Here is a 7,806-nt window from a genome sequence, read left to right on the forward strand (position 1 = left end):
AGGCCTGATCATGTACCTAAAGAAGGGTCCAGTCTGCCAAAAGGCCCCAGTGGGAGCATGACTGGAGGGAAAGACCAAAAAGGACAGGGGACTATTGTATCAAACAAAGGACGGAGCTGCACGGTGGAAAGTCCAAGGCCAGGTCAGATCCAACTGATATCTCGAGCAGTTTCTGGAAATCATTTAAAGTTTTTAATTTGTCTAACCTTAGAGTAATTTTTGAGGCCTTGAGATTAATGAAGGGCACACTTAAGGCAAAGGATATGCAATCATTAGGATGTAGAGGAATGTTAAACCAATGACCAATAAAAACCAATCTTTTGGAATTCCTACTGGAGTGGGAAAACCTGGTTGTGTGGCACCCATGACCACCATAGTTTTATTGACCTCTCTCAAATCCTGTAACAGGTGCCATTTTCCTCTTCTTTTTCTTAACAAATATAGGTATATTTCAAGGGGAGGTGGAAGGTTCAATATGTCCAGCATCCAGTTGCTCTTGCACCAGCTGATGTGTAGCTTCCAATTTTATTTTAGATAGGGGCCATTGGTCTGTCCACACGGGTTGTTTTGACTTTCATGTGATTGAAATAGGCCGAATGGGTGGAGGCTTAGTCACAATGGTCCCAGCTAAAAATCTCCCAGTCCTGTCTAATCTCCTGACTTACGAGTGACAGAATTTCTTGAAGCAACTGGTTGAGTAGTAATAACAGGTTGAGTGGTAAAAGGTCCTGTGAGTCCCTCATGATCTCTTCATTTGAGAAGTTCTGAGCTGCACTCAGGAGCTACAGCCTTACCCACTCCTTGTAATGTGGTACGGCACAATTGTTGCCAATCACTAGGAGAACAGTCCAAGGCTAAACATGGGCAGTAATTTACTAACTGTTCCTCCTGGGCATTTTTAAATGGTTTTTCAAGGTCAGTCATTTGTTCCTTCATCTTAGCACTATCACTCAACAGGGCATCTTTCACTAATCTCCAAAGGGGAAAGGTGGCAATAGGAAAACTTTCAGGTCCCTCTTTCTGAAGATTCTTTTGGAGGTCGTTTTTAACTTTCCAGTCAGGGATATTAAGCCCTCCTGAGTGTAAAAACCACAGACTTGCCTTTTCCAAAGTTAAAATAAAATCTTTAGCTGTCTCTTAATACTGGTACCTTGTCTCTTTAACAATCATACTAACTGTTCTATCAATACAGCCTTAGAAGCTGAGGTACCCATTTTCCAATATGCTCTCACAAATCCTTACCTGCTGGCCAGCCTCTGAGGGTGTTCTCTCAGGTTCCCCTTTCTTTCTGACATCGGTGTTGGGTGAAAGCCTGGAGATTTAACTTGGTACCGATACCTTGGTACCTCTTTTCAGTTCACCCTTATAACTTCCGAGAGAGAGATCTCTCAGGGTCCCTTTTCTTTCTCGATCTTGGTGGGACCTCCACTCATGGTGACTGTGCCACAAGTATGATATATCAGGCGAAAGCCTGGAGATTTTACTGAAAGACAAGGCATCCGGTCATTTGTGTTAAGAGAATGTGTGTATCTCTGTCTTTGTAGAGAGGGAGCAGTCTTATATACAGGCTTACAGCACAGTGGAAAAACCCCAGGTGGAAGAGATGGTGTTTTCACAACTAGATGTTGATGTCTGTAAGGCAAGGCTGGCGCAGTAAGCTAGGACTAGAAAACAGGATGTACTTGGACTGGAAAACAGGATGTACCTGTTGGCTGACCGGTAACTCACAGAGACCCTGTGGGGACTGGAGCCCAAAACATATCTCCACCATTTGTCACGCTTTCATAGCTATTATAGTTGGTTTCAATGTCAACTTGCCACAAATTAGAATCACAGAACAGGGAGTTCATTGCAAGAATTGTCCTGATTACCTTGACTGGTGTGGGAAGGCCCACCCTGGTTGTGGGCAGGACATTTGGGTAACATCCCAGATTAAAAAGGGACCTTTTAGAAGGAGGCTTAGTTCACCCTTTGCTTACGTGGCCTTCACTATTGCTGCTGAGTTGACTTGCCCCATTGCTGCTGCTGCTGCTGCTTCCCTTACTAACAGTAGAGCCAATGTTTGTAAGTTTTTGTCATGGAATAGGAACCAAAAGCTCTCCAGGAACTTTCTCAGCTTCCGGGGCTAGATTTGGACTACTAGGTCACCCCGCCATGTGTACTGGGTAACTGTCATTCATCATGCCTGAGTGAGAAAGAGAGAGCTGTTCTGGGTCTACTCCAAATGTTGAAACATCTAGCCTCCAGTACCAAGTCCCAGGTTCTGAGCATCCAAGGTGTGATTTGGCTATCATTACTCTTTCAAAGCTCCATATATATATTTCTGTTTCTCTTGAGAACCCGACTAATACAGTGGCTCAGGACTTGGAACTCTGAAACAGCCCAAAGAAGTCACTTTGTACCACCATGTGACACTATGCTAAGCTTGGATTTCCTTGCAGATCTGAAATCAGAAGCTGTGAATCTAAGAGCTGCTCTTGCAGCAGCTTTGAAATCACAGGGATGCTGGGTCTAGCTTTTCAGGAAAGAGGGAATTTGAAGTAGGAGCTCCTTAACAGCAGAGTTACAGAGGTCTTGGGATGAGTAAGACATGTAGTCATATAGGCACTCAGGAGATAGATCCCAGAACCAAGTCCCAACAAAGAAGGGTCCATCCCACCCCCTAATGCCTGATATATTGATGGCTCCAGTGAAGGGATATGGGACAAAAGAAAAGTAGCAACAGTGTGACTGATATTATTGGACTTAAACAGGGCTTGACCAAAGCAGATAGTGGTCTGGAATAAAGACTGTCAACATAAATCAGCTGTCAACACTCCATGAGGGCCACTGGGAGCCCCTTTGGGGACCTCCAGATGGAAAGACCCTGTGATGCCTAAGGAAACAGAGCTTAAGCAGTTGGAGAGCCTACAAAGTCTGAAAGCCTAGGGAACCTACAGAGTGTGAAAATCTATGAAATGCAGACAGCTGATAACATGTTGTCTATATTACAGATTAGGAGCCCAATCACAATTCCTGGGCCTGCCCTGACAAACTGAAAGTTGTCTAAAAGGGATGGAGGCATGGGAGCAGAAGGTCATAAGGACCAAGTAAGGTTTAAAAAATATGGCACTGCTATCGATACCCAGAATGAGCAAAGAGTAGCTAACACTGGACATCCAGGACATCCAGGAGACCAAGAGTTAGATAATAATGGCTGACACAGGATAATGGTAAACCCAGAATGAAATCCATTATGTAACTATGTAGTACAAGAAGCCATTTTTTGAGTTTTATATGAATATGGCCTCGAGACCAGAGATCAGTGCTTTTTACCTGAGCCTCTACCTAGTCTTTACCTTTGTCAGCCTGGTGTGTGTGTGCTCGGAGGCCTGTGTGCTTTTCTGTGTTGCCCGTCTGACAGTCAGCATGTGTAGCTGTGCCTGCTGGTGTACTACCGGCTTGTGCCTGGAGACCTGCTGGTGCTTCCTGTGTGCCTATGAATAAAGTATGCCACACCTGCTTCTTGCATTCGCCTTAAACTTGAGCCCTTCAAGACCCCTTTCCCCTGGCTTCAGAGTCCAGACCTAACATGTTCACTATTTTGTATATTTGGCACCTACTGACCAAGCATTATGTACACAGGCTATGAGAAAGAAGACTGCTTGATGCCAAATCTATTTGCAAGTTACTGGTATTCACTGATGCCTTTGAGACATGTACAACCTTATCTTGCTTTTATTATTAAACAAGCCTGGCCTCCATGAAGCACAGAGAAACTCAACAACATTATTTCTTTCATTTTCTCTCTATAGAATCTAGAAATAACAGACTACTAGTGTTCATTATCCTTGTCTCGAAAATGACAAAGATAAGAAAACCAGGCTGTCTATTTAGCAAAAATTGTGTAAATGAGACATTTCTCCCAATTTGCTTCATGACGATAGTCAAACAAATCTCTCTCTCTTCACATACGTATGATTATGTATATATACAATTATTGTGTATATTTTATGCCTATGCATATATGAATCATATAAATGCTCACATCAGCACAATCACAAATATGAGCTCTCTGGAATCACTAGAAATGAGTAAGTTATTTAAATTCAAGTGTGGCTTTCACAAGGAATTCATTATAATGAAAAAAATCACAGGCTCTGTAAGAAATCTACCAAGCCAAAGTCTGACTTTTAGCAAGATCCCCCAGTTGATTCCCATGTAATTAAACTTTACCAGGTATTTCTGTAACCAGTTTTAGCTAATCAACAGGCAAAACAACTGTCTTAAGGGAGATAACATGTTTCCATTATCTCTGTTTTTTTATTTGGAAAGCAAAGATAGATTGGTCAAGATGTTGGATTGTCTGAATAAAAAACTCAGTTCTCATAAATTCCTGACAGTGTAGACACTGTTATCATATAGTATAATTACTTAAATACATAATGAATTAGGAGAAGTATTTAGAAATAGGATTTTCATATTAGTAGTGCAAACAATTAAATTTTAAAATACTAACAACACTACTATTCAGCTGTAAAGAAAAATGAAATCGTTAAATTTGGAGGTAAATGAACAGACCCAGAAGAAATTGTATTGAGTGAGGTAATTCCGACCCAGAAAGACAAATGCTGCATCTTTTCCCTTACCTCAGTTCTCCCTCCAAATCTTCAAGTGTGGATATTCACAGAGACCAGAGAAATATAAAGGGACCATAGGTGCCATGGATGTGTTTGGGTGTTGGAGGGATACTTGGGAGGAAAATATCAGGAAACAGGTGATATGAAGAAAGAAATGGAATTACGAGAGTAGTAGGCTCAGACTCGGAGGAAGGAGGGAAGTCAATACAGAAAGGGGAAATAGGGACAAATAACAGAAGCCTCAATGAATCATATCACTTACCTAAATACGTACACAATGCACATAATTGTATGCATTGTGTCGACAATGTTCACCATAAAAATCTTAAACACTGACAAAAACATTAGCACCAGGCACAGAAACCTTTCAAATGGTTGGACATGGTAGTCCAAGGGATTTCCCAAACAATAGAGGTTATCAGTGTAACCTTTGGTTGCCTTTCAAGGGTTAATGGTGGGTCATTATTGTTGAAGACATCATGCAAGCATTAGGACACAGGACTTGGGTAATTCGAAATGGATATGACCTGAAAGCCTGTTTCCTGTGGACTAGTTTTAATGGTTCCAGAAAATACTATGCAAAGTGCCAAGAAAAAGAAGCAAATAAAAACCACCCAGTCCTACCCAGATGCAATGTCTATGAACCACAACAATTTCCAGCATGGTAAGATATGCATAAAGGTGCAAGAAAAGGCACTCACATGTTGGCGGCAAATAGCTGCTAACTAGACTTAAGTCCTACTCAACAGGAGTGAAATCATACCTGGTACTGTAAACTAGCCAGCTTCCTGGGGCTACTGCACTCATGAATAGTAGAGAAGAATCTACAGCCTCCACGTTAGAATGCGTAATTCCTTATTACATTCTAAATCTTACCCTCATCAAAGAAGCCTGTCTTCACAGCAAATGGAGGCCATCATGGAAAATCTTAAGAGACACAATGCAGAGATTAACAGATTGTGAATAGTCCATCCCTGATCCCAATCTATGTCATAGCTTCTGTGGTTCAGGAAACATCATGGAAGGAGGCTGGCAAGTTTGTATGAGCCAGAATACCAGGAAGTCTTCTGTGAAGCAGTCTCCTAGAAATGGATGCATAAATAATACCACAACAATGGAAGTATCAGTGGATGTGTTAAAGTGGAAAGGGAAATATTCATGGAGCCCCATTACTAGACAAAGAACTACAGGCAAGTAATGACTACTGAGAGAAGGAGAATCAGTCTCTCTAGGGGTCGAGCTCCTTCACTGCTTGTCCAACCAAGAGTGGTCAGCCTTGAAACCAAATACACACCACCAACAAACATGGAGTCAGTAGGTTTGTGCATGCTTGTGTGTGTGTGTGTGTGTATTACACACACACATATATATTCATGTTACAGCAATAATAAATGAAAAAGAGGTTATTGATTGAGAGTGGGTGGTATGGTGGGTTTATAGGGAAGTTGGCTTGGAGGGGCTAGAGGGAGGAAATGGAGGGGGAACATGTTGTAATTTTATTTCAGTTATTTAAAATAATAAAAAGGAAATCCTAAATCTTGTTTTTCTATTTTTTAAATTTTAAATTAGAAACAAGCTTGTTTCACATGTCAATCTCAGTTCCTTCTCCCTCCCCTCCTCCCCTGCCCCCACTAGCCGCCTATCCCATCCCCTTTCTGCATCCCACGGAAGAGGAGGCCTTCCATCGGGGGATCTTCAAAGTCTGTCGTATCATTTGGATCAGGGCCTAGGCCCTCCCCTGTGTGTCTAGGCTGAGAGAGCATCCCTCTATGTGGAGTGGGCTCCTAAAGTCCATTCGTATACTAAGAATAAATACTGATCTACTACTAGAGGCCCCATAGATTGCCCAGGCCTCTTAACTGACACCCATGTTCAGAGGGTCTGGGTCTGTCCTATGCTGGTGTCCCAGCTCTCAGTCTGGGGCCCATGAGCTACCTCTTGTTCAGGTCAGCTGTCTCATTGGGTTTCACCCACCCAGTCATGACCCCTTTGTTCATCATTTCTCCCTCTCTGCAACTGGATTCCAGAGTTCAGTTCAAGTGTTTAGCGGTGCATGTCTGCTTCTGTTTCCATCAGCCACTGGATGAAGGCTCTAGGATGGCATATAAGGCAGTCATCCGTCTCATTATCGGGGAATGACATTTAGGGTAGCCTCTCCACTATTGCTTACATTGTTGGTTGGGGTCATCCTTGCAGATCTCTGGACATTTCCTTAGTGCCAGATATCTCTTGAAACCTGTAATGGTGCCCTTTATTATGGTATCTCTTATATTGCTCTCTTCTGTTCTTCCCTCAACTCAACCTTCCTGCTCCTTCATGTCCTCTCCCCTCCTCTTCTCCCCTTCTCTTTCTCCTAGCTCCCTCTCCCCTCCCCCATGCTTCCAATTTGCTCAGGAGATCTTGTTCCTTTCCCCTTCTCTGGAGGACCACGTATGTCTCTCTTAGGGTCCTCCTTGGGGAAACCCTAAATCTTGCCTCTCATAGTGATGCACATCTGGAATTTCAGTATTTGCTAGACTGAGGTAAGAGGGTCTCGAAGTCCAGTCTAGCCTGGAAACTGTTAACAAAATTCCTAAATATTTCATGAGGCTTTCAGTGCCCTGCCAGTCTCTGCACATTTATACGTGGTGGTTAGACAGATGGATTTATATCCAAATTTATTTACTCTAAGACAAAATGTAGGCATGGACAAAGCTGTAGATGATAGAGGGAAAGAACACAGTGCTTGAAGCTTTTGCTTCATTAATGGATAGTGCTGTGTTGAGCTAATTCTAATCATGACTAATTATGGTAATAATTGCAACTACTATCAAACTAACTGCTCACTGCTTTTAATGTAATGGCTTTATCTAATTCCACTGAATCGCTGCACAAATACTACTTTTTATGAAAAACGTATAGAAAGCTTCCTGAATTTATGTGTTATCCATTTGCAGGGGCCCTACTAATCTCTGAATCATTCCAATTTAGCATACACCATTTTTAGTCTGTGTGCTGCTGAAGCAAACACAAATATTGCTTTTTTTTCTTTTGTCCCTACTCAGGGTTGAACCTAGAACCTCACACGATCTACCATTAGGAAATTTCTCTCAGTCACAAATAGTGTTTAATTGATCTGCTGTTATGTGGACAGTCATATAGTTGTCATTTTGACATTATATATGTATTAATATATTTGTTCAATTGC

The 7,806-nt window shown here is 42.1% G+C and overlaps 1 pseudogene; it reads right to left on the reverse strand.

The window, feature by feature from the left end:
- Positions 1-7,510: 7,510 nt before the first annotated feature.
- On the reverse strand, positions 7,511-7,606 carry LOC121139044 (annotated as a pseudogene).
- Positions 7,607-7,806: the final 200 nt, after the last annotated feature.

The sequence above is a fragment of the Mesocricetus auratus genome, unplaced genomic scaffold (genome assembly GCF_017639785.1).
Source record: "Mesocricetus auratus isolate SY011 unplaced genomic scaffold, BCM_Maur_2.0 Super-Scaffold_6730, whole genome shotgun sequence".
Classification (NCBI taxonomy): Eukaryota; Metazoa; Chordata; class Mammalia; order Rodentia; family Cricetidae; genus Mesocricetus; species Mesocricetus auratus.